At 47.1% G+C, this 26,887-nt stretch overlaps 1 protein-coding gene across 1 annotated transcript in view; it reads right to left on the reverse strand.

Moving 5' to 3' along the window:
* STK33 (serine/threonine kinase 33) overlaps window positions 1–20,701 on the reverse strand; it is a 74,412-nt gene extending 53,711 nt beyond the window's left edge. Inside the window, exon 1 of the mRNA XM_077286618.1 lies at window positions 20,517–20,701. The gene's annotated coding sequence lies outside the window, so the exon portion shown is untranslated. The remainder of the gene's footprint in view (window positions 1–20,516) is intronic.
* Between the last annotated feature and the right edge of the window lie 6,186 nt (window positions 20,702–26,887).

Raw genomic sequence — 26,887 nt, forward strand, 5'->3', positions numbered from 1 at the left:
GTGGTACCAGTGCTCTGTGAAACAATGGGTGAGTACTACCCAACAAGGAGAACAGCCCAAACAACCACACAATAGATCCACAGAGAAACATCAAACAGGGAATAAATTATAAAATGCCTTTATTATATAAAGCTGGCAACAACATTAATCAAGCACACGTGCGCATAATAGGACTAGGAGCCAACTTATATATATGCTCCAATATACAACGTAACAACAACCCTGTTTACATATGATAAATCCCACAAAGGTGCAAGTGAGGCTACTTTCACACTAGCGTCGTTTGGCCTCCGTCGCAATGCGTCGTTTTGGAGAAAAAAACGCATCCTGCAAAAGTGCTTGCAGGATGCGTTTTTTCTCCATTGACTTGCATTAGCGACGCATTGCGACGGATTGCCACACGTCGCATCCGTCGTGCGACGGATGCGTCGTGTTTTGGCGGACCGTCGGCACAAAAAAACGCTACATGTAACTTTTTTTGTGCGTCGTGTCCGCCATTTCCGACCACGCATGCGCGGCCGGAACTCCGCCCCCTCCTCCCCGGACATTACAATGGGGCAGCGGATGCGTTGAAAAACTGCATCCGCTGCCCCTGTTGTGCGGAGCTTTCAACGCTAGCGTCTTTGCGTCGGCACGTCGCATTGCGACATGCAGTGCACGACGCTAGTGTGAAAGTAGCCAAAAAAAAGTGCAACTGTGTGTATATAGGATTTTTATATTTTTGCAGAGAATGTGTTTTTTGTATATAGGCCAAAGTGCCTTGTGCCTCAACACAATTTAGTGTAACCGAATCAATATCAGGATTAAAATTAAGTGCAGAGTGCTATCAAAAAATATAGTTCTTACCGATAACGGTATTTCTCTGAGCCCATGACGGCACCACGGAAGAGAGGGGATCCGCCCACCAAGGACAGGAAACCTACAGATAAAAAGGGCGGTACCACTCTCCCGCATCAGTTGTTTAATAGAGAACAATGGGAGACTATGGAACAGCTTATTAGTTTCAATATTACTTAACTTAATTGAGATACCGCGTGACCTATCATAAAATAAACTATGGCACTATATTAACGTGCACACCCATGAGTGAAGGGAGGGAATGTACGGGTGCCGTCATGGGCTCAGAGAAATACAGTTATCGGTAAGAACTATATTTTTCTCTGTCGCCCATGACAGCACCACGGAGAGATTTCATAGATTTGTACATTCAGGGAGGGACCACAGCTTCCAGAACCCTTTACCGAAAGTAAGGTTCGAAGAGGAGATAAGGTCCAATCTATAGTGCCTATAGAATGTGGAAGGTGATGACCAAGTAGCAGCTCTACATATCTGGTCAATCGAAGCTCCAGCCTTCTCGCCCAAGAAGCTGCCACTGCTCTCGTTGAGTGAGCCTTGACCTCCCCGGAAATAGACATTTCACTTGATGAGTATGATAGGCTGATAGTAACTGTGATCCATCTCACCAGAGTAGCTTTGGAGGCTTTTTTCCCCTTCCAGGGATCCTGAAAGCACACAAAAAGAGGCATCCTCCCTACTCTCTCTGGTGGCTTCTAAGTACTACATGAAGCATCTCCTGACATCTAGTGTATGCAATGATTCCTCCTCCCTATTTTTAGGGTTAAGACAAAAGGAGGGGAGATATATCTCGAGTTCTGTGGAACCGGGATGCCACCTTCGGGAGGTATGCTGGATCTATTTTGAGAGTAACACTATCCTCTAAAAACCGTGTATAAGGAGGGTTAGCAGATAGTGCCTGTATGTCGCTTATTCTACGAGCAGATGAGAGGGCGACGAGCAGGAATGTTTTGAGGGATAGGAGTTTTAATGGGATATCCTCTAAGGGTTTGAAGGGCGGTTTAGACAGGGTTTTAAAGGACCAAAAATAAATCCCATTGAAAGGAACTTTTACTGGAAGTGGCCTCTAACTACCTGCTGCCCTGATGAACCTGGAAACCCACCGATTCATAAAGTGATGTTTTAAGGGACAGATTCACAGAGAAGCCTCTGACCGGGGTTCAAAAGGAGGTTTGGATAGAGGTATAAGATCCAAGTTTAAATTCCAAGGAGGAGTAAACCGAGAGGGGATGGGTCTAGACCTGGCCAACGCTTTGATGAACCTGGATATCCCCGATACCCAGCCGGGTCGTAATTGTACAGGGCCATTAAAGCCAAGACTTGAACTTTTAAAGTATTTGTGGCTAGCCCCTGTTCCAATTCCTTGCAGAAACTCTAAGACAGCTGTTATTGGAAACTCCCTCTTCTAACTTGGAACCTGAAAGGAAGTTCCTCCAGGTTCCTCCCCCCCCCCCCCCCAGCAGTTTGGTGGTTCCTATATGGTCTTCCCCACTCCTGGAAACATTCACAATCAATATTATGGCTAATATTCTGAGGAGTTGCACCAGAGAAGTCTGGGTGACCAGCCTTTTGAACATTGCCACATATTAGGGCTCAGAGTACCGGCCCCCGAACACCTGCTCTATATTTCCACGAGGAGGGGACTTGGAGAAGCAACATGTGCCTGTTCAGACTGGATTACCCAGTCATGCACCTCAGCGTCTGCTTGCATCATAAGGGCGCGCTCTCACCCCACGCGTGCCTCTAGCCTCCGGTCCTGGACTGCGGGAAGATCAAACCAATAACCGTTAATACATGGATAATGGCAGAGCCTTAGGATGTACACACATTACTCATCCAGGAGATCACGTCTATTCCAAATCCTTAGGTGTCTAAACCCCAAACAAGGGTTGGATATTATTGCAACTAAGGAATACACAATCCGGCAGGTAATATTTCCTAACATTACCAGAGTTGGCCTCATTAGAAACGCTGAAAGGGAAACGTGGATCATCACTCCTATTTTACTGATATTACACACATATACATATCCTAAAAGGCAAGCTTGTCAGTGTTATTTATACCCCTAGACAGCCATGGAGGGAGTAGCCATACTCTATGGCTAGAGAAAAAGTCATAGTTACTCACCGATAACGGTGTTTCTCAGAGCCCATGACAGCACACCAGAGAGAGGGGGATCCGCCCTTCAGGGACAGGAAACCTACAGGATAAAAGGGCGGTACCTCTCCCCTGCATCAGTTTTGTTTACAGAGCATCGGAGGTCCTCCAGGTTAGTCACAACAACAAAAAATATACAATTTTATCATATTGCTTAACAAGTAAACACCGTGTCTATATGAAAAGGCACTTCACACAAAATAATGTGCTCACCGCACACGTGATGAGGGGGGGGAATAAGTAGGTGCTGTCATGGGCTCTGAGAAACACCGTTATCGGTGAGTAACTATGACTTTCTCAGTCGCCCATGACAGCACACCAGAGAGAATTGCAGAGATATATTGGTTAGGGAGGGACCACAGCCTGCAGAACCCTTCTTCCGAAGGTTAAGTCAGATGAAGAGGCTAGGTCTAAACGATAGTGTCTGAAAAAGGTTGAGGGTGATGACCAGGTGGCCGCCTTACAGATTTGATCTAATGGTACCTCTGACCTTTCGGCCCAGGAGGTCGCCATAGCCCTTGTAGAGTGGGCCTTCAGTCCCTGTGGAACGGCGTTCCTGGTGGATGAGTAGGCCAAGGCTATTGCATCTGTTACCCATCGTGCTATAGTGCTCTTAGAAGCTTTGAGTCCTTTCCTAGGCCCCTGGAAGCAGATAAAAAGAGACCCTTCCTTCCTACACTGTTGGGTGGATTTAATATATTGGATTAGACACCTTCTCACATCTAGTGTGTGGAATTATTCTTCTTTCCTATTTTTAGGGTCTGGACAGAAGGAAGGAAGGATTATTTCCTGGGACCTGTGAAATATGGATGCTACTTTGGGTAGATAGGCAGGGTCTGTCTTTAGTACAACTTTATCATCCAGGATTTGAGTAAAGGGAGGGTTTGCGGACAGGGCTTGGAGATCACTTATTCTACGGGCCGATGTCAGGGCTATTAGGAGGGCAGTTTTAAATGATAGAATCCTAAGAGGTATTGACTCTACAGGCTCAAACGGGGGTTCTGTCAGGGCTGACAAGACTAAGTTCAAGTCCCAAGTTGGTAATTTTTGTACAGTTACAGGTTTAGACCTTGCGGCTGCTCTGATAAACCGTATCACCCAAGGGTTTGCTGCTATGTTTTCACAGTACAGTGCTCCTAAGGCTGATATCTGTACTTTTAAGGTACTTATTGAAAGGCCCAAGTCTAACCCCTTTTGTAGAAATTCTAATATTTCAGTCACTGGAACCCCATCTTGCAACCTGACCCCGGAGGAGGATAAAAATTTTTGCCAAGTTTTACCATATATTTTTGTGGTCACAGGTTTTCATTAGTGTAGAGACTAGTTTGTTAGAAAACCCTCTATCCCTCAATAGTGACCTCTCAAATTCCACGCTGTTAAGTGGAGATTCTCTGACTGGGGGTGGAACACCGGTCCCTGAGACAGAAGGTCTGGAAAATCCGGAAGGACCCAGGGATCGGTGATCGATAGCATCCTCAGCCAGGAGAACCAGGCCCTTTTGGGCCAGAAGGGGGCTATTAGGATAACCCTGGATTTGTCCTGCCTGATTTTCCGCAGAACTGCTGGAATGAGGATGATGGGAGGAAATGCGTACGCAAGAGTTTGTGTCCAGGGAATCGTAAATGCATCTACTGCCTGAGGATTCCCTCTGGGATCTAAGGAGCAAAAGGTTTTCACCTTCCTGTTGTGCATATTTGCAAAGAGGTCTATTACAGGGATGCCCCATAAGTCTGTGATTTTGTTGAATATCCCCTGATTCAAGGACCATTCTCCTTGTTTTAGTTGGGTACGACTTAGGAAGTCGGCTTCCTGGTTCTCTACTCCTTTTATATGTAGGGCTGATAGGGATAGAAAATTGTTCTGTACTAGGCTGAAAATTTCTGAGCTAGTTTCCATTAATGTTTGAGACCTGGTCCCCCCCCTGGTGGTTCAAGTAAGCTACAACTACTTTGTTGTCCGAAAAAATTCGGACATGATGCCCTTGTAATTCTCTTAGGAAAAAAAGTAGCGCATGATTCACCGCTCTCAGCTCTTTTTGGTTTGAGGAAGTCCCGAGTTCCTGACTCGTCCATACCCCCTGAGCGACTTTGTTGTTCAGATGAGCCCCCCACCCTGTGGGACTTGCATCTGTTGTTACTATCTGAGGGCCCTCTATCACCCATGGAATCCCTTTTGATAGGTTGGTGGGATTTAACCACCAGGTTAGGGAATGAATAACGGGCGAACTTAGAGTCATGCGACCCTCTAATCGACCCCTTAGTAAACACTGTTTTTTTTAAAATGTCCCACTGGAGGGGTCTCGTGTGGAGCTGCGCCCACTGAACTGCTGGAAGGCAAGCAGAGAGGGACCCCAGTAACGACATCGCCTTCCTCAGAGACATGGATGGTTTTGAACAAGCTTCTGACACTAGATGTAATATCTTTTGTCTTTTCTGAATTGGGAGGCGACATTCTTGGGAACTTGAGTCCAGAGTGAGACCCAAGAATTCCTGGACCCTGGTTGGTTCCAGTTTTGACTTTTGAAGGTTCACCAGCCAGCCTAGTTTTTTCAAAATGTCTATCACTCTTTGGCATTGCTGACTGCAGAGTTGGGCCGAGCTGCTTACAATCAAAAAGTCGTCCAAATATGGAACGATTAAGAAGTCCTCTTCCCTTAGATGTGCCATCATCTCTGCTACCAATTTGGTGAAGATGCGAGGCGCAATTGATATGCCAAAGGGAAGGGCTCTGTATTGGTATTCCCTTATCTGCCCCTTTATGACCACTGCCAGTCTGAGGAATTTTTGAGAATCCTTGTGGATGGGGACGTGATAATACGCGTCGCTGAGATCTAGAACTACCATAAAACAGTTCGGAAACAGGTTTTTTTTATTGTCGACTTTATTGATTCCATTTTGAATCGTTTGTTCTTTACGTAAGTGTTTAATTTCCGTAAGTTTATTATGGTCCGGAAAGACCCGTCTGGTTTGGGAACCAGGAATAATGGGGAGTAGAAACCCTTCTTTCTCTCCAGAGGGGGAACTTCCAGGATGACATTTTTGTCCAATAATTTTAGGATTTCGAGTTCTAGAGCTTCTTGTTGTTGGGTAGAAGACCTCAGTGGAGTTACTACATAGTGTCGGGGGGGTAGGGAAAAAAAAATCTATTTGAAGCCCTGTGTTTATCAGATTCAGTATCCAGGGGCTGGTAGTAATTTTTTCCCAGGCCGGGAGGAATTGAGACAACCTCCCTCCCACCCTGGGGGAGACGTCACTTAGGGGGGGGTTTCTTATCGCGTGGGGAACTACCGAAGAGGAACCCTCTTTCTCTTCTTTTCCCATCGTCCCAGCGGTTTTGTTCTCTTGGCGGTCTTCTCCTGAAAAATTTCCTACTCCGAAAGGGCCGCTTACTGAACGTTGGAGTCAGGTTGGGGAACCCCTTCTTTTTATCACCTGCTTTTTGCAGGATATCGTCTAGAGTCTCTCCAAAGAGAAACTTGCCCTCACACGGGATAGAACACAGTTTGTGTTTAGTTTGTAAATCTCCTGGCCAGCTTTTTAGCCACAGGGTTCTGCGTGCTGCATTCGAGAGGGCTGCAGATTTTGACGTTAATTTGATTGAGTCGGCAGACGAATCAGCTAGAAATGCTGCGGCACCTCTAATCATAGGAATAGAGTCTAACACTTTATTTCTGGGTACCCCATCCCTCAGCTGTTTCTCTAAGTTGTCAATCCAGATCATAAGGGAGCGTGACGTGCAAGCCGCTGCTATGGCCGGTCTCAAGCATCCTCCTGCCGACTCCCAGGCACCTTTAAGAAAGGGGTCGGCTCTCTTGTCAAGAGGATCTTTTAGGGTTCCCATATCTTCAAATGGTAACGCGTATCTTTTTGAGGCTTTAGCTACCGCCACGTCGAGTTTGGGAGCCTTATCCCATGAAGTGGAAGATTCCTCTTCAAAGGGATATTTTCTTTTAATAGAGGGAACTGATGCATTTTTCCTCTCTGGTTTTTCCCACTCTTTTTTGATTAATGTTTGTATATTTTCATTTAGGGGAAAAACTTTCCGCTTTTTTTGGCATAGTCCTCCGAACATGACATCCTGAACTGTTTTGTCAGGACGAGGGTCCAATACCCCCATTGTCGACCTCACTGCTTTAACAAGGCCGTCAACCTCATCTAAGGGAAAACAATGACGACCTCCCCTTTCGTCATCTGAGGAAGAGAAGGAGGAGTTCTGTGTATCTGAGTTTACAATATCAGAGCTGGAGGAATCAGAATTCCTATAAGGATTAGGTTTTCCCCTACTGACTTTCCTTTCTCCTTTAACCCCTTCACCCCCAAGGGTGGTTTGCACGTTATGGACCGGGCCAATTTTTACAATTCTGATCACTGTCCCTTTATGAGGTTATAACTCTGGAATGCTTCAACGGATCCTGGTGATTCTGACAGTGTTTTCTCGTGACATTGTACTTCATGATAGTGGTAAAATTTCTTTGATATTACCTGCGTTTATTTGTGAAAAAAATGGAAATTTGGCGAAAATTTTGAAAATTTCGCAATTTTCCAAATTTGAAATTTTATGCAATTAAATCACAGTGATATGTCACACAAAATACTTAATAAGTAACATTTCCCACATGTCTACTTTACATCAGCACCATTTTGGAACCAAATTTTTTTTTTGTTAGGGAGTTATAAGGGTTAAAAGTTGACCAGCAATTTCTCATTTTTACAACACCATTTTTTTTTTAGGGACCACATCTCATTTGAAGTCATTTTGAGGGGTCTATATGATAGAAATTACCCAAGTGTGACACCATTCTAAAAACTACACCCCTCAAGGTGCTCAAAACCACATTCAAAAAGTTTATTAACCCTTCAGGTGTTTCACAGGAATTTTTGGAATGTTTAAATAAAAGTGAACATTTAACTTTTTTTCACACAAAATTTACTTCAGCTCCAATTTGTTTTATTTTAACAAGGGTAACAGGAAAAAATGGACCCCAAAAGATGTTATACAATTTGTCCTGAGTACGCCGATACTCCATATGTAGGGGTAAACCACTGTTTGGGCGCATGACAGAGCTCGGAAGCGAAGGAGCGCTGTTTGACTTTTCACTGCAAAATTGACAGGAATTGAGATGGGACGCCATGTTGCGTTTGGAGATCCACTGATGTGCCTAAACATTGAAACCCCCCACAAGTGACACCATTTTGGAAAGTAGACCCCCTAAGGAACTTATCTAGATGTGTGGTGAGCACTTTGACCCACCAAGTGCTTCACAGAAGTTTATAATGCAGAACCGTAAAAATAAAAAATCATATTTTTTCACAAAAATGATCTTTTTGCCCCCAATTTTTTATTTTCCCAAGGGTAAGAGAAGAAATTGGACCCCAAAAGTTGTTGTACAATTTGTCCTGAGTACGCTGATACCCCATATGTGGGGGTAAACCACTGTTTGGGCGCATGGGAGAGCTCGGAAGGGAAGGAGCACCGTTTGACTTTTCACTGCAAAATTGACAGGAATTGAGATGGGACGCCATGTTGCGTTTGGAGAGCCACTGATGTGCCTAAACATTGAAACCCCCCACAAGTGACACCATTTTGGAAAGTAGACCCCCTAAGGAACTTATCTAGATGTGTGGTGAGCACTTTGACCCACCAAGTGCTTCACAGAAGTTTATAATGCAGAGCCGTAAAAATAAAACAACATTTTTTTCCCACAAAAATTATTTTTTAGCCCCCAGTTTTGTATTTTCCCGAGGGTAACAGGAGAAATTAGACCCCAATAGTTGTTGCCAATTTGCCCTGAGTACGCTGATACCCCATATGTGGGGGGGGGAACCACCGTTTGGGCACATGGAAGGGCTCGGAAGGGATGGAGCGCCATTTGGAATGCAGACTTAGATGGAATGGTCTGCAGGCATCACATTGCGTTTGCAGAGCCCCTAATGTACCTAAACAGTAAAACCCCCCCAAAAGTGACACCATTTTGGAAAGTAGACCCCCTAAGGAACTCATCTAGATGTGTTGTGAGAGCTTTGAACCCCCAAGTGTTTCACTACAGTTTATAACGCAGAGCCGTGCAAATAAAAAATATTTTTTTTCCACAAAAATTATTTTTTAGCCCCCAGTTTTGTATTTTTCCAAGGGTAACAGGAGAAATTGGACCCTATATATTGTTGTCCAATTTGTCCTGAGTACGCTGATACCTGATATCTGGGGGAGAAACCACCGTTTGAGCGCATGGCAGACCTCGGAAGGGAAGGATCATCATTTGCAATGCAGACTTAGATGGATTGGTCTACAGGCGTCACATTGCGTTTGCAGAGCCCCTAATGTACCTAAACAGTAGAAACCCCCCACAAGTGACCCAATATTTGAAACTAGACCCCCCAAGGAACTTATCTAGTTGTGTTGTGAGAACTTTGAACCCCCAAGTGTTTCACTACAGTTTATAACGCAGAGCGGTGAAGATAAAAAAAATAAAAAATTTCCCCAAAAAATTATTTTTTAGCCCCCAGTTTTGTATTTTCCCGAGGGTAACAGGAGAAATTGGACCCCAAAAGTTGTTGTCCAATTTGTCTTGAGTACGCTGATACCCCATATGTGGGGGGGAACCACCGTTTGGGCGCATGGGAGGGCTCGGAAAGGAAGGAGCGCCATTTGGAATGCAGACTTAGATGGAATGGTCTGCAGGCGTCACATTGCGTTTGCAGAGCCCCTAATGTACCTAAACAGTAGAAACCCCCCACAAGTGACACCATTTTGGAAAGTAGAACCCCTAAGGAACTCATCTAGATGTGTTGTGAGAGCTTTGAACCCCCAAGTGTTTCACTACAGTTTATAACGCAGATCCATGCAAATAAAAAAAAAAATTTTTTCCACAAAAATTATTTTTTAGCCCCTAGTTTTGTATTTTCCCAAGGGTAACAGGAGAAATTGGACCCCAAAAGTTGTTCTCCAATGTGTTCCGAGTACGCTGATGCCCCATATGCTGGGGTAAACCCCTGTTTGGGCGCACGGGAGAGCTTGGAAGGGAAGAAGCACTGTTTTACTTTTTCAACGCAGAATTGGCTGGAATTGAAATCGGACGCCATGTCACGTTTGGAGAGCCCCTGATTTGCCTAAACAGTGGAAACCCCCCAATTATAACTGAAACCCTAATCCAAACACACCCCTAACCCTAATCCCAACGGTAACCCTAACCACACCTCTAACCCAGACACACCCCTAACCCTAATCCCAACCCTATTCCCAACCGTAAATGTAATCCAAACCCTAACCCTAACTTTAGCCCCAACTCTAGCCCTAATCCTAACCCTAGCCCTTACCCTATTGGGAAAATGGAAATAAATACATTTTTTACATTTTTTTAATTTTTCCCTAACTAAGCGGGTGATGAAGGGGGGTTTGATTTACTTTTATAGCGGGTTATTTAGCGGATTTTTATGATTGGCAGCCGTCACACACTGAAAGACGCTTTTTATTACAAAAAATATTTTTTGCGTTACCACATTTTGAGAGCTATAATTTTTCCATATTTGAGACCACAGAGTCATGTGAGGTCTTTTTTTTTGTGGGACGAGTTGACGTTTTTATTGGTAACATGTTCGGGCACGGGATATTTTTTTGATCGCTTTTTATTCCGATTTTTGTGAGGCAGAATGACCAAAAACCAGCTATTCATGAATTTCTTTTGGGGGAGGCGTTTCTACCGTTCCACATTTGGTAAAATTGATAAAGCAGTTTTATTCGTCAGGTCAGTACGATTACAGCGATATCTCATTTATATAATTTTTTTTTTTTTGGGCGCTTTTATACGATAAAAGCTATTTTATAGAAAAAATAATTATTTTGGCATCGCTTTATTCTGAGGACTATAACTTTTTTATTTTTTCGCTCATGATGCTGTATGGCAGCTCGTTTTTTGCGGGACAAGATGACGTTTTCAGTGGTACCATGGTTATTTATATCCGTCTTTTTGATCGCGTGTTATTCCACTTTTTGTTCGGCGGTATGAGAATAAAGCGTTGTTTTTTGCCTCGGTTTTTTTTTTTTTTTTTTTACTGAAGGGGTTAACTAGTGATATAGTTTTATAGGTGGGGTCGTTACGGACGCGGCGATACTAAATATGTGTACTTTTATTGTTTCATTTTTTTTTTATTTAGATAAAGAAATGTATTTATGGGAATAATTTTTTTTTTTTTTATTTATTTAGGATTTTTTTTTTTATTTTCACATGTGGACGTTTTTTTTTTACTTTTTTACTTTGTCCCAGGGGGGGACATCACAGATCGATGATCTGGCAGTGTGCACAGCACTCTGCCAGATCTGCGATCTGCTGTGCAGGGCTGCAGGCTTACCAAGTGTCTGCTCTGAGCAGACACTTGGTAAGCCACCTCCCTCCCTGCAGGACCCGGATGCCGCGGCCATCTTGGATCCGGGACCTGCGGCGAGGAGGGAGGTAGGAGACCCTCAGAGTAACGCGATCACATCGCGTTGCTCCGGGGGTCTCAGGGAAGCACGCAGGGAGCCCCCTCCCTGCGCGATGCTTCCCTATACCGCCGGCACACCGCGATCATGTTTGATCGCGGTGTGCCGGGGGTTAATGTGCCGGGGGCGGTCCGTGACCACTCCTGGCACATAGTGCCGGATGTCAGCTGCGATAGTCAGCTGACACCCGGCCGCGATCGGCCGCGCTCCCCCCGTGAGCGCGGCCGATCGCGTATGACGTACTATTCCGTCCTTGGGAAGTAGGGCCCACCCCACATGGACGGAATAGTACGTCTAATGACAGAAAGGGGTTAAGGGTTTTAAACACAGATTCTACCTCTGTTTTAATTATGGACCGTAACTCAGAGGCAAAGTTTGGAGTCTCCTCGCAGAGGACTTGACCAATACACGAATCACATAACTTTTTATCCCAAGATTGCGGTAATTCTTTATCGCACAATGGGCAGGTTATGTGCTTTGTTTTTGCCGTTCTCTTCCTTGCCTAGGATAAAGGAGAAGAGGGACCCCAATTACAAAAAAAAAAATGAGCTTTCACGAAGATCACTCACCAATCAGACGCAGCCACAGGTACCGGTTCTGGAGGAGGGGTAGGATCTTGAAGAGAGTTCCGTAGATGGTAGCTGATTCACCACGCTGGAAGTCTTGCTACGTTGTGTGGAATGGCTACCAGACCGAGAACTCCGGGTGCCCGCAGAGGTTCGCTTCTTTTGCGCGTCCGGTTTCGGTCGTTGATGGTGGCGCTGCTGCGGCGGTGGCTGGAGCTGCTGATCGCTGTCTTCCATGGCTATATTACCCTGGGACGGCATGCAGCAAGGAGCTCCTATGTGCACCATCTTTTAAGCAGAGCGCTCATTATTAGCCCCTCTGTGGCTGCATCGATGAGGAAGCGATCATCATTTTTTTTTTTTTTTTTTTTTTTCAAAAATGCTACTGCGCATGCGCGCGCAGTCAGGGACCCGGAAATGAAGTAATCCGGTTCCGGGGCAGCGCCATCTTGGTACACCTTTGTTACAGCGCTGCCCCCGAACCGGAAGTCGTCCTATCACCTCCGGTGCGGCGCCATCTTGGAAACGTCAGCGTCCTGAGTGCGGCCGAATGCCGGGAGCCCCAACACCTATCCGGAGTGGCGGCTGCGCTTCCCCCCGCTCACGCTGAGGACCCGTCGGTCGTAGCCGTGGCGGCTTCGGACACCGCACCAGCCGTGGCAGGGGCCTCCCCGCTGCCAGGACTCGGACTGGCCGGCTCCGGATTTCCAGGCTTCTTCACAGTTCTTCTCAGGTACCGTCCAGAAGGTTCCCCGTCAGGGACAGGAAACCAAACTGATGCAGGGGAGAGGTACCGCCCTTTTATCCTGTAGGTTTCCTGTCCCTGAAGGGCGGATCCCCTCTCTCTGGTGTGCTGTCATGGGCGACTGAGAAACAGGATTCTTCCCACCAGAGAGGTGCCGATTCGCCACAAGGTGCCAAAGGCAGACATGCCGTCCCTGGTAACCATAGTACAATAGACTTATGAGACGAGAATCTGTCTACTGGATGTTAATCAAGGAAACCAGCCTGATTGTCACATGTGGAATTGGGAAGGATTTTTTCCTTCCACCTCTTGGTATTTTCTGCTCCCAGGACAGTAGTATGTCCCTTTATAGGTTGAGAAAAACTGTTCCATTCGGAAGAACTGCTAATTTACTCAGCCAATTCAAGCAAAGCTGCTTGCTCAGCTAAGCCCTGTTGTAAAGAATGAATCAACAGAAGTTGGAACTGGGTACAAAACCACTAGGACTCTAAAAGCCAGAGTTGGGGCCCAAGACAAGAAATGTGAAATGGTAGACCCACGATATACCTTGTGCGTGGCTGCATAACCCAAATCAGAAGGTCTAACCCAGAGCCAAAAAAGAAAACACCAAGCCCGAAGTACTAGGAAGCACAGAGGTACTATGATACCCCCTGAGGCACAGGGGCACTGAAGCAATAAGATGCCCGTAAGCACACATTTTGATGCATGGAGGGGCTATTGATGCAAATGTGAAGCAAAAAAGCACAATGAAGCACCATGATGCGACATGATGCAATACGATGCAACACGATGCACAGTGAACCATGATGCACAGAGGCAACATGAGACACCATAATACAACATGAAGCACAGAGGCACTATAATGCAATATGATACACAGAGGCACTCGATATGATGCGTAGAGGCACTAAGATGCAACACGATGCACTCAATATGATGCATAAAAGCACAATGATGCAACATGAAGCAGAGGTACTCAATATGATGCATAAAGGCACTATAATGCAACATGCTGCACAGCTGCACTCAATATGATGCATAGAGGCACTGATGCAATATGAAGCACAGATGCACTCAATATGATGCATAAAGGCACTATGATGCAACATTATGCACAGAGGCTCTCAATATGATACATAGAGGCACAATAATGCAATATGAAGCACAGAGGCACCCAGTATGATGCATAGATGCACTATGATACAACATGACACCCAGAGGCACTCAGTACAATGCATAGAGTCACCATGATGCAAAACAACGCGCAGAGGCACTCAATACGATGCCTAGAGGTACCATGATGCAACATGATACATAGAGGCATGCAATATAATGCATAAAAGCACTATGATGCAATATGATACACAGACATGCCTTATAATGCATAGAGGCACCATGATGCAATATGATGCACAGAGGCACTTAGTATGATGCATAGAGGCACCATGATGCCATATGACGCAGAGGCACTCAGTAAGATGCATAGAGGCACCATGCCGCAATATGATGCACAGAGGCACGCAATATAAGGCATAGAGGCACCATGATGTATTATGATACGTAGAGGCATGTAATATAATGCATAGAAGCACTATGATGCGACATGATACAGAGACACGCGAAATAATGCATAGAAGCAATATGATACAGACACGCAATATAATGCATAGAGCGACCATGACACGCAGGGGCACTCGGTAAGGTGCATAGGAGGCTCTAAGATGCAATATGACACACAGAGGCACTCAATACGATGTATAGAGGAACCATGATGCAACGTGTTGCACTCAATATAATGCATAAAAGTATCATGATGCCATATTATGTTCAGCCACACACACACAATATAAAGCATAGAGCTACAGTCATGCTTGAAAACCGGCCCATAGTTACAAGCAAAAGAGCAATCTCTCAGAGATACGGATAAGCCTCCACTTTGAATAGTATATCTCATTTGTCAGACTGACCCCACCCGAAGGAGCCAACTAATGAGCCGCAGCTGAAGGGCAGTCTTCATGGAGACAAAGTGCTCCATTAACACTATATGTCCTCCCAAGGCATATAGTAGTTAAGTTGCAAAGAAAAGTGAGACACCCGTTTATCAGACCCCCCCCCCAAAAAAAAAAAAAAAAAAAAAAAGAAAAAAAAATGAAAGCCATGCTTCCTCACTTTGAAGTCTAATCATAAGGCTCTGCGCAGACAAGACATGCAACTAACTTAAGCCAAATCACGAGATGCAGCCTGGACATATGGCCTTATTATAGCCTAGAGGTCCAAGGTCTGGCTGTGTATATGTGAAAACATACCTCGCATATGAAGCTCTAGCACAGCTTTGCACAAAGGCATGAGCTATCAACAGAACATTCCACCATGCACTTACCTGTGCTGGCTCCATACCTGCTAAAAAACAGGGGGAGCTGGTGACGCCGAGAGCCCATCATGAGGGGAAGTGGCGTCCCATCAGGAGTGCTGCATTGCTGTCAATGATTTTCTCTCCCCCATGAGGTCCAGGCCTGGCACTGAAGTAGCGGTGGCTTGCCAGCCGGCGTTGGCGCAGAGTGCCACCATTGCGGGCGGAAGCGCTACACCCAGGAGCCTCTTCACTGGTCTCTGTGGCTGAGGGACTCCCCCCAGAAGGGTTTCAGCCCCGGGCTCAGCTCCGGTGTTTCCCTGGAGAAGATTCTGGGAGAGGCAGCATGCGGCTTTGCTTTTTTTTTTTTTTTTTTCTGCACACCCGGGGCCCTGGCTTTTGCAGATTGCTGGCTTACGCTTCAGGGGGGAGAGCGACACTCTCCCCGTAACCACAGAGGGACCCCCCTGTATGTTTATCGCTGCTGCGGCATCCTTTTTTTTTTGCGGCTAGTGCTGCGGTTTGCGAAGCGGCCTGTGCCGCGGCTCGTGCTGCAGTTCCTTTACCGACGGATTACTGAAGCAGCCTCTTTTTATGCGGCGGTGATTCCCGCCGCTTGATTCAATTACGCGCCTGCGCAGAAGCGCCTCTTCTGGCGCCTGCGTAGGAACGCTGTCTGCTGGCGCCTGCGGAGTGTGCCATTATCGCTCTTTCCAACGTGCAGTTTCAAGATGGTGCCGCACATGACCCGCTGCCCACCGGAGCTCCCGGTCTCTTTGCAGCCTGCAGCCTGCCCTAACGCGTGGTCCCTGCACGCCGGTCGGCTATGCAGTGTGCAGGCTGACGCTTCCAAAGGGAGAGCCGCGCCGCTCCTCCCGCAACCAGAGGGACCCCCCTGGATGTTGCCGCTGCTGCATCTTACCTGGGGAGGAGACCGCTAACTCCATGTCACCTCCCACACACACGCTAGAGGCCTACTAGCCCCAGCGGTGGCGCCTCGGGTCACCACACCAGCCGAGACAGAGGGACCCCAGCTGCCTGAGTCGGACTGATTGGCCCCGGAATCCCACGACGATCTTCCTTCTGGTAAGTCTGTAGGTCTCCCATCAAGGACAGGAAACCAACTGATGCGGGCGAGTGGTACCGCCCTTTTTATCTGTAGGTTTCCTGTCCTTGGTGGGCGGATCCCCTCTCTCCGTGGTGCCCTCATGGGCGACAGAGAAAAAAAGAGGAGGTGTAAACAAGGGAATATATCCTGAGTATTACCTTCCAGGGTTGCCACGTTCGGTTACACTAAATTGTGTTGAGGCACAAGGCACTTTGGCCTATATACAAAAAACACATTCTTTGTGTATATAGGATTTTTATATTTTTGCACAGTTGCACTTTTTTACTTGCACCTTTGTGGGATTTATCATATGTAAACAGGGTTGTCATTACGTTGTATATTGGAGCATATATATAAGTTGGCTCCTAGTCCTATTAGGCGCACGTATGCTTGATTAAAGGGACACTGTCACCCCCTCCAGCCGTTAGAAACTAAAAGAGCCACCTTGTGCAGCAGTAAAGCTGCATTCTACCAATGTGGCTCATTTAGTTTTTGTTGCTGTTATTCCACAAATAAAGGTATTTATAATTCTGCCCAAATACCTTTCTTTAGACCTGGAGGCAGGTCTGAACCCCCCTCTTTGAAGCGCCAAACTGCCGTCAGTCATATCTTCTGGGGCGCTGGTCGCCGCCCCCTCAGCGCTGTTTTCCTCGGACATCCGGCGCCTGCGCTGTGCTCTTCTGCCTTGAGCAGGCGCATTGAGCATTGGCCGTCTGACCTCACCTGCTGGGTTGCAGAATGCGCCTGTGCGGGCAGTGCGGCCACCCAGCTACTGAATCCCCGCCCCGCAGTGTGTTATGCATTATGCACAGTGCGGGGCTGGAAGGCGGGGGACCTGGGGGAGCGTCTGACAAGCGCAGTGCGCATGCCCAGGAATCCCAGCCCCGCACTGTGCATAATGCATAACACTGCGGGGATTCAGTAGCTGGGTGGCCGCACTGCCCGCACAGGCGCAGTCTGCAACCCAGCAGGTGAGGTCAGACAGCCAATGCTCAATGCGCCTGCCCAAGGCAGAAGAGCACAGCGCAGGCGCCGGATGTCCGAGGAAAACAGCGCTGAGGGGGCGGCGACCAGCGCCCCAGAAGATATGACTGACGGCAGTTTGGCGCTTCAAAGAGGGGGGGGTTCAGACCAGACTCCAGGTCTAAAGAAAGGTATTTGGGCAGAATTATAAATACCTTTATTTGGGGAATAACAGCAACAAAAACTAAAAGCCACCTTGGTAGAATGCAGCTTTACTGCTGCACAAGGTGGCTCTTTTAGTTTATAACGGCTGGAGGGGGTGACAGTGTCCCTTTAATGTTGTTGCCAGCTTTATATAATAAAGGCATTTTATAATTTATTCCCTGTTTGAGGTTTCTCTGTGGATCTATTGTCTGGTTGTTTGGGCTGTTCTCCATGTGGATGACCTGCAGTGTAAAGTATGGAGGATGACGGAACAACAGCTGTCCAATCAGGAACAAGGCAGCAAGCAGCAGCTAGTGATCCCTTCCTCCCAGTGATGCAGTAAGTGTCCACAGCAGTCGATGCACACTGGTGATCTGCATCCCCCGGACACCTCACCGGAAAACCACCGCTCCATCCAATGCAGAGGAAACTCAGAACATTTCAGCGAATAATCCCGAGACGTCTAATAACCTTACCAATTCCAGTAACTGGGCAGCACCGCGTCTTGGGGGTCTTATTATTCTGCTTCAGACGTTCCTTGTTGCAAATCTCCTGTACCTTGTACTGAGAATAAAGGATTTACATCTGATGGACAAGCAGCCCGGGTGGTTCATGGGGTCAGAGGCAGAGCACAGACCACCGCAGACGGTGCAGCAGTGCTGGAGTCACTGACATGAGAGCGCGGAAGAGCAGAGAGCGCCGCTGCAGAGCATGTTACATCTACACGTGCTGCATCGGTGCCGGGAACGGCCACTCACCTAGTCACTGGCCCCAGCAGTCACGTGCCAAACATGCAAGCACCAGCACCGGGGACACCGACGCTGCGGGAAACGGGACACTCAGCTGCAGGAGAACGTCAGATCACAGATTCCCACTGTGACAAGAGTGATGTTTGCCGTATCTGTATAGTGGTCACTGGAGAGAGGACAGAGCAACGCGCCCAGCCACCGCCGGCTTCCCACGCGCCCAGCCACCGCCGGCCTCCCACAGCCATCACCAGTCCCACAGCCACCACCAGACTCCCACAGCCACCACCAGACTCCCACACTGCCACAAGCTCACAGCCTCCACGGGACGACCACAGCCTCCACAGCTCTTGGACACACCCTTTAATCATTGTAAAATAAAGAGTTTGTCAACTTTACAACAGAATGGACCCCTACAAGTGTCAAAACAAAACCGCAGATGACGCCGGACCCCTACAGGTGTCAGACCCCACCGCAGAGGACGCCGGACCCCTACAGGTATCAGACCCCACCGCAGAGGAAGCCGGACCCCTACAGGTATCAGACCCCACCGCAGATGACGCCGGACCCCTACAGGTATCAGACCCCACCGCAGATTACGCCGGACCCCTACAGGTATCAGACCCCACCGCAGAGGACGCCGGACCCCTACAGGCATCAGACCCCACCGCAGAGGACGCCGGACCCCTACAGGCATCAGACCCCACCGCAGAGGACGCCGGACCCCTACAGGCATCAGACCCCACCGCAGATGACGCCGGACCCCTACAGGCATCAGACCCCACCGCAGATGACGCCGGACCCCTACAGGTATCAGACCCCACCGCAGAGGACGCCGGACCCCTACAGGTATCAGACCCCACCGCAGATGACGCCGGACCCCTACAGGTATCAGACCCCACCGCAGATGACGCCGGACCCCTACAGGTATCAGACCCCACCGCAGATGACGCCAGACCCCTACAGGTATCAGACCCCACCGCAGATGACGCCAGACCCCTACAGGTATCAGACCCCACCGCAGATGACGCCAGACCCCTACAGGTATCAGACCCCACCGCAGATGACGCCAGACCCCTACAGGTATCAGACCCCACCGCAGATGACGCCAGACCCCTACAGGTATCAGACCCCACCGCAGATGACGCCAGACCCCTACAGGTATCAGACCCCACCGCAGATGACGCCAGACCCCTACAGGTATCAGACCCCACCGCAGATGACGCCAGACCCCTACAGGTATCAGACCCCACCGCAGATGACGCCAGACCCCTACAGGTATCAGACCCCACCGCAGATGACGCCGGACCCCTACAGGTATCAGACCCCACCGCAGATGACGCCAGACCCCTACAGGTATCAGACCCCACCGCAGAGGACGCCGGACCCCTACAGGTATCAGACCCCACCGCAGATGACGCCAGACCCCTACAGGTATCAGACCCCACCGCAGATGACGCCAGACCCCTACAGGTATCAGACCCCACCGCAGATGACGCCGGACCCCTACAGGTATCAGACCCCACCGCAGATGACGCCAGACCCCTACAGGTATCAGACCCCACCGCAGATGACGCCAGACCCCTACAGGTATCAGACCCCACCGCAGATGACGCCGGACCCCTACAGGTATCAGACCCGACCGCAGATGATGCCGGACCCCTACAGGAATCAGACCCCACCGCAGATGATGCCGGACCCCTACAGGTGTCAGACCCCACCGCAGATGACGCCGGACCCCTACAGGTGTCAGACCCCACCGCAGATGAAGCCGGACCCCTACAGGTATCAGACCCGACCGCAGATGACGCCGGACCCCTACAGGAATCAGACCCCACCGCAGATGATGCCGGACCCCTACAGGTGTCAGACCCCACCGCAGATGACGCCAGACCCCTACAGGTATCAGACCCCACCGCAGATGACGCCGGACCCCTACAGGTGTCAGACCCACTCACAGATGACCCCATGGCGGCCACCTCTCGGATACCGGCAGAACCCTTCCGGTGACTGACAGCACTCCGTTTACGCGCCGGTGATTTCTGCCTCTGCTGTGCGGTATAATCTGGCGCATATATAACGCAGGGTGTGATCGCTGCCCCATCACAGCGCGACCTCGGCCACTATATACAGCGTCCTGTGTGCGGTCAGAGCTCCGCAGACTGCACGGTACATGTGTGGGGGACTCTGCCCGGAGACCCCCGGCTTCCCCTCCAGCCCGAGCACCGCAGATCACGTGGCCAGCGCTACCTACTGCCTAGTGTTACCATGACAACCGCACAACTCAGGCTACGCGGCCTCTGCCCCCGCACCACGCTGCCCTCTGGCCCCTGACCGCTCCGCTTACCGTCAGTCCACCCGGGGACGGAGCGGGGCGCAGGCAGGATACCCGTCTTCTTCCGCCGAGTCCGGAGTCCTGCTAAAACTTTCCAGCCATCAGCGGAGAGAGAACACAGAAATGATGTTACGGAACGCAAGACGGTACAAACTTGGCCCAATCGCGATACTGAGGCGGGGCTAAGAATCTCATCCATCCGATCATTGGCCATACCTGAGAATGTGAGCATGAAGGTAGCCAATCCGGAGCGGAGGGGCGGGGCTTATGTGTCTGACTGAAGCTGAGGTGACGGAGAGGCGGGAAAATGACGGGAGAAGAAGAGGACAGCGGAGAGGAGGCGTCACTGCTGAGACGTGCGCAGCCGCAGACAATGACATGTAGCTTAGCTGTATGTACATATAGCTCTATACACTGCACTCAGGCTATATACCTGTATATGGGGGCGTAGACATGTAGCTGTATGTACATATAGCTCTATACACTGCACTCAGGATATATACCTGTATATGGGGGCGCAGACATGTAGCTGTATGTACATATAGCTCTATACACTGCACTCAGGATATATACCTGTATATGGGGGCGCAGACATGTAGCTGTATGTACATATAGCTCTATACACTGCACTCAGGATATATATACCTGTATAGGGGGGCGCAGACATGTAGCTGTACTAATGTACATATAGCTCTATACACTGCACTCAGGATATATACCTGTATATGAGGGCGCAGACATGTAGCTGTACTAATGTACATATAGCTCTATATACTGCACTCAGGATATATACCTGTATATGGGGGCGCAGACATGTAGCTGTACTAATGTACATATAGCTCTATACACTGCACTCAGGCTATATACCTGTATATGGGGGCGTAGACATGTAGCTGTATGTACATATAGCTCTATACACTGCACTCAGGATATATATACCTGTATAGGGGGGCGCAGACATGTAGCTGTACTAATGTACATATAGCTCTATACACTGCACTCAGGATATATACCTGTATATGAGGGCGCAGACATGTAGCTGTACTAATGTACATATAGCTCTGTACACTCTGCACTCAGGATATATACTTGTATATGAGGGCGCAGACATGTAGCTGTACTAATGTACATATAGCTCTATACACTGCACTCAGGATATATACCTGTATATGGGGGCGCAGACATGTAGCTGTACTAATGTACATATAGCTCTATACACTGCACTCAGGATATATACTTGTATATGAGGGCGCAGACATGTAGCTGTACTAATGTACATATAGCTCTATACACTGCACTCAGGATATATACTTGTATATGAGGGCGCAGACATGTAGCTGTACTAATGTACATATAGCTCTGTACACTCTGCACTCAGGATATATACCTGTATATGAGGGCGCAGACATGTAGCTGTACTAATGTACATATAGCTCTATACACTCTGCACTCAGGATATATACCTGTATATGGGGGCGTAGACATGTAGCTGTACTAATGTACATATAGCTCTGTGCACTCTGCACTCAGGATATATACCTGTATATGGGGGCGCAGACATGTAGCTGTACTAATGTACATATAGCTCTATACACTGCACTCAGGATATATACCTGTATATGGGGGCGCAGACATGTAGCTGTACTAATGTACATATAGCTCTATACACTCTGCACTCAGGATATATACCTGTATATGGGAGCACAGACATGTAGCTGTACTAATGTACATATAGCTCTATACACTGCACTCAGGATATTTACCTGTATATGAGGGCGCAGACATGTAGCTGTACTAATGTACATATAGCTCTATACACACTGCACTCAGGATATATACCTGTATATGGGAGCGCAGACATGTAGCTGTATGTACATATAGCTCTATACACTGCACTCAGGATATATATACCTGTATAGGGGGGCGCAGACATGTAGCTGTACTAATGTACATATAGCTCTATACACTGCACTCAGGCTATATACCTGTATATGAGGGCGCAGACATGTAGCTGTACTAATGTACATATAGCTCTATACACTCTGCACTCAGGCTATATACCTGTATATGAGGGCGCAGACATGTAGCTGTACTAATGTACATATAGCTCTATACACTCTGCACTCAGGATATATACCTGTATATCGGGGCGCAGACATGTAGCTGTACTAATGTACATATAGCTCTATACACTCTGCACTCAGGATATATACCTGTATATGGGGGCGCAGACATGTAGCTGTACTAATGTACATATAGCTCTATACACACTGCACTCAGGCTATATACCTGTATATGAGGGCGCAGACATGTAGCTGTACTAATGTACATATAGCTCTATACACTCTGCACTCAGGATATATACCTGTATATGGGGGCACAGACATGTAGCTGTACTAATGTACATATAGCTCTATACACTCTGCACTCAGGATATATACCTGTATATGGGGGCGCAGACATGTAGCTGTACTAATGTACATATAGCTCTATACACTGCACTCAGGATATATACCTGTATATGGGGGCGCAGACATGTAGCTGTACTAATGTACATATAGCTCTATACACACTGCACTCAGGCTATATACCTGTATATGGGGGCGCAGACATGTAGCTGTACTAATGTACATATAGCTCTATACACACTGCACTCAGGCTATATACCTGTATATGAGGGCGCAGACATGTAGCTGTACTAATGTACATATAGCTCTATACACTCTGCACTCAGGATATATATACCTGTATAGGGGGGCGCAGACATGTAGCTGTACTAATGTACATATAGCTCTATACACTGCACTCAGGATATATACCTGTATATGGGGGCGCAGACATGTAGCTGTACTAATGTACATATAGCTCTATACACACTGCACTCAGGCTATATACCTGTATATGGGGGCGCAGACATGTAGCTGTACTAATGTACATATAGCTCTATACACACTGCACTCAGGCTATATACCTGTATATGAGGGCGCAGACATGTAGCTGTACTAATGTACATATAGCTCTATACACTCTGCACTCAGGATATATATACCTGTATAGGGGGGCGCAGACATGTAGCTGTACTAATGTACATATAGCTCTATACACTGCACTCAGGCTATATACCTGTATATGAGGGCGCAGACATGTAGCTGTACTAATGTACATATAGCTCTGTACACTCTGCACTCAGGATATATACCTGTATATGGGGGCGTAGACATGTAGCTGTATGTACATATAGCTCTATACACTGCACTCAGGATATATATACCTGTATAGGGGGGCGCAGACATGTAGCTGTACTAATGTACATATAGCTCTGTACACTCTGCACTCAGGATATATACCTGTATATGGGGGCGCAGACATGTAGCTGTACTAATGTACATATAGCTCTATACACACTGCACTCAGGATATATACCTGTATATGGGAGCGCAGACATGTAGCTGTACTAATGTACATATAGCTCTGTACACTCTGCACTCAGGATATATACCTGTATATGGGGGCGTAGACATGTAGCTGTATGTACATATAGCTCTATACACTGCACTCAGGATATATATACCTGTATAGGGGGGCGCAGACATGTAGCTGTACTAATGTACATATAGCTCTATACACTGCACTCAGGATATATACTTGTATATGAGGGCGCAGACATGTAGCTGTACTAATGTACATATAGCTCTATACACACTGCACTCAGGATATATACCTGTATATGGGGGCGTAGACATGTAGCTGTACTAATGTACATATAGCTCTATACACTCTGCACTCAGGATATATACCTGTATATGGGAGCGCAGACATGTAGCTGTACTAATGTACATATAGCTCTATACACTGCACTCAGGATATATACTTGTATATGAGGGCGCAGACATGTAGCTGTACTAATGTACATATAGCTCTATACACTGCACTCAGGATATATACCTGTATATGAGGGCGCAGACATGTAGCTGTACTAATGTACATATAGCTCTATACACACTGCACTCAGGATATATACCTGTATATGGGAGCGCAGACATGTAGCTGTACTAATGTACATATAGCTCTGTACACTCTGCACTCAGGCTATATACCTGTATATGGGGGCGTAGACATGTAGCTGTATGTACATATAGCTCTATACACTGCACTCAGGATATATATACCTGTATAGGGGGGCGCAGACATGTAGCTGTACTAATGTACATATAGCTCTATACACTGCACTCAGGATATATACCTGTATATGAGGGCGCAGACATGTAGCTGTACTAATGTACATATAGCTCTGTACACTGCACTCAGGATATATACTTGTATATGAGGGCGCAGACATGTAGCTGTACTAATGTACATATAGCTCTATACACTGCACTCAGGATATGTACCTGTATATGGGGGCGCAGACATGTAGCTGTACTAATGTACATATAGCTCTGTACACTCTGCACTCAGGATATATACCTGTATATGGGGGCGCAGACATGTAGCTGTACTAATGTACATATAGCTCTATACACTCTGCACTCAGGATATATACCTGTATATGAGGGCGCAGACATGTAGCTGTACTAGTGTACATATAGCTCTATACACTGCACTCAGGATATATACTTGTATATGAGGACGCAGACCTGTAGCTGTACTAATGTACATATAGCTCTGTACACTGCACTCAGGATATATACCTGTATATGAGGGCGCAGACATGTAGCTGTACTAATGTACATATAGCTCTGTACACTCTGCACTCAGGATATATACCTGTATATAGGGGCGCAGACATGTAGCTGTACTAGTGTACATATAGCTCTATACACACTGCACTCAGGATATATACCTGTATATGGGAGCGCAGACATGTAGCTGTACTAATGTACATATAGCTCTATACACACTGCACTCAGGATATATACCTGTATATGGGAGCGCAGACATGTAGCTGTACTAATGTACATATAGCTCTATACACTGCACTCAGGATATATACTTGTATATGAGGACGCAGACATGTAGCTGTACTAATGTACATATAGCTCTATACACTGCACTCAGGATATATACCTGTATATGGGGGCGCAGACATGTAGCTGTACTAATGTACATATAGCTCTATACACACTGCACTCAGGATATATACCTGTATATGAGGGCGCAGACATGTAGCTGTACTAATGTACATATAGCTCTATACACACTGCACTCAGGATATATACCTGTATATGAGGGCGCAGACATGTAGCTGTACTAATGTACATATAGCTCTATACACTCTGCACTCAGGATATATACCTGTATATGAGGGCGCAGACATGTAGCTGTACTAATGTACATATAGCTCTGTACACTCTGCACTCAGGATATATACCTGTATATGAGGGCGCAGACATGTAGCTGTACTAATGTACATATAGCTCTATACACACTGCACTCAGGATATATACCTGTATATGGGAGCGCAGACATGTAGCTGTACTAATGTACATATAGCTCTATACACTGCACTCAGGATATATACTTGTATATGAGGACGCAGACATGTAGCTGTACTAATGTACATATAGCTCTGTACACTCTGCACTCAGGATATATACCTGTATATGGGGGCGCAGACATGTAGCTATACTAATGTACATATAGCTCTATACACACTGCACTCAGGATATATACCTGTATATGAGGGCGCAGACATGTAGCTGTACTAATGTACATATAGCTCTATACACTCTGCACTCAGGATATATATACCTGTATAGGGGGGCGCAGACATGTAGCTGTACTAATGTACATATAGCTCTATACACTGCACTCAGGCTATATACCTGTATATGAGGGCGCAGACATGTAGCTGAACTAATGTACATATAGCTCTATACACTGCACTCAGGCTATATACCTGTATATGAGGGCGCAGACATGTAGCTGTACTAATGTACATATAGCTCTATACACTCTGCACTCAGGATATATATACCTGTATATGGGGGCGCAGACATGTAGCTGTACTAATGTACATATAGCTCTATACACTCTGCACTCAGGATATATACCTGTATATGAGGGCGCAGACATGTAGCTGTACTAATGTACATATAGCTCTATACACTGCACTCAGGCTATATACCTGTATATGAGGGCGCAGACATGTAGCTGTACTAATGTACATATAGCTCTATACACACTGCACTCAGGCTATATACCTGTATATGAGGGCGCAGACATGTAGCTGTACTAATGTACATATAGCTCTATACACTCTGCACTCAGGATATATACCTGTATATGGGGGCACAGACATGTAGCTGTACTAATGTACATATAGCTCTATACACTCTGCACTCAGGATATATACCTGTATATGGGGGCGCAGACATGTAGCT

Source organism: Ranitomeya variabilis, chromosome 2, assembly GCF_051348905.1.
Source record: "Ranitomeya variabilis isolate aRanVar5 chromosome 2, aRanVar5.hap1, whole genome shotgun sequence".
Classification (NCBI taxonomy): Eukaryota; Metazoa; Chordata; class Amphibia; order Anura; family Dendrobatidae; genus Ranitomeya; species Ranitomeya variabilis.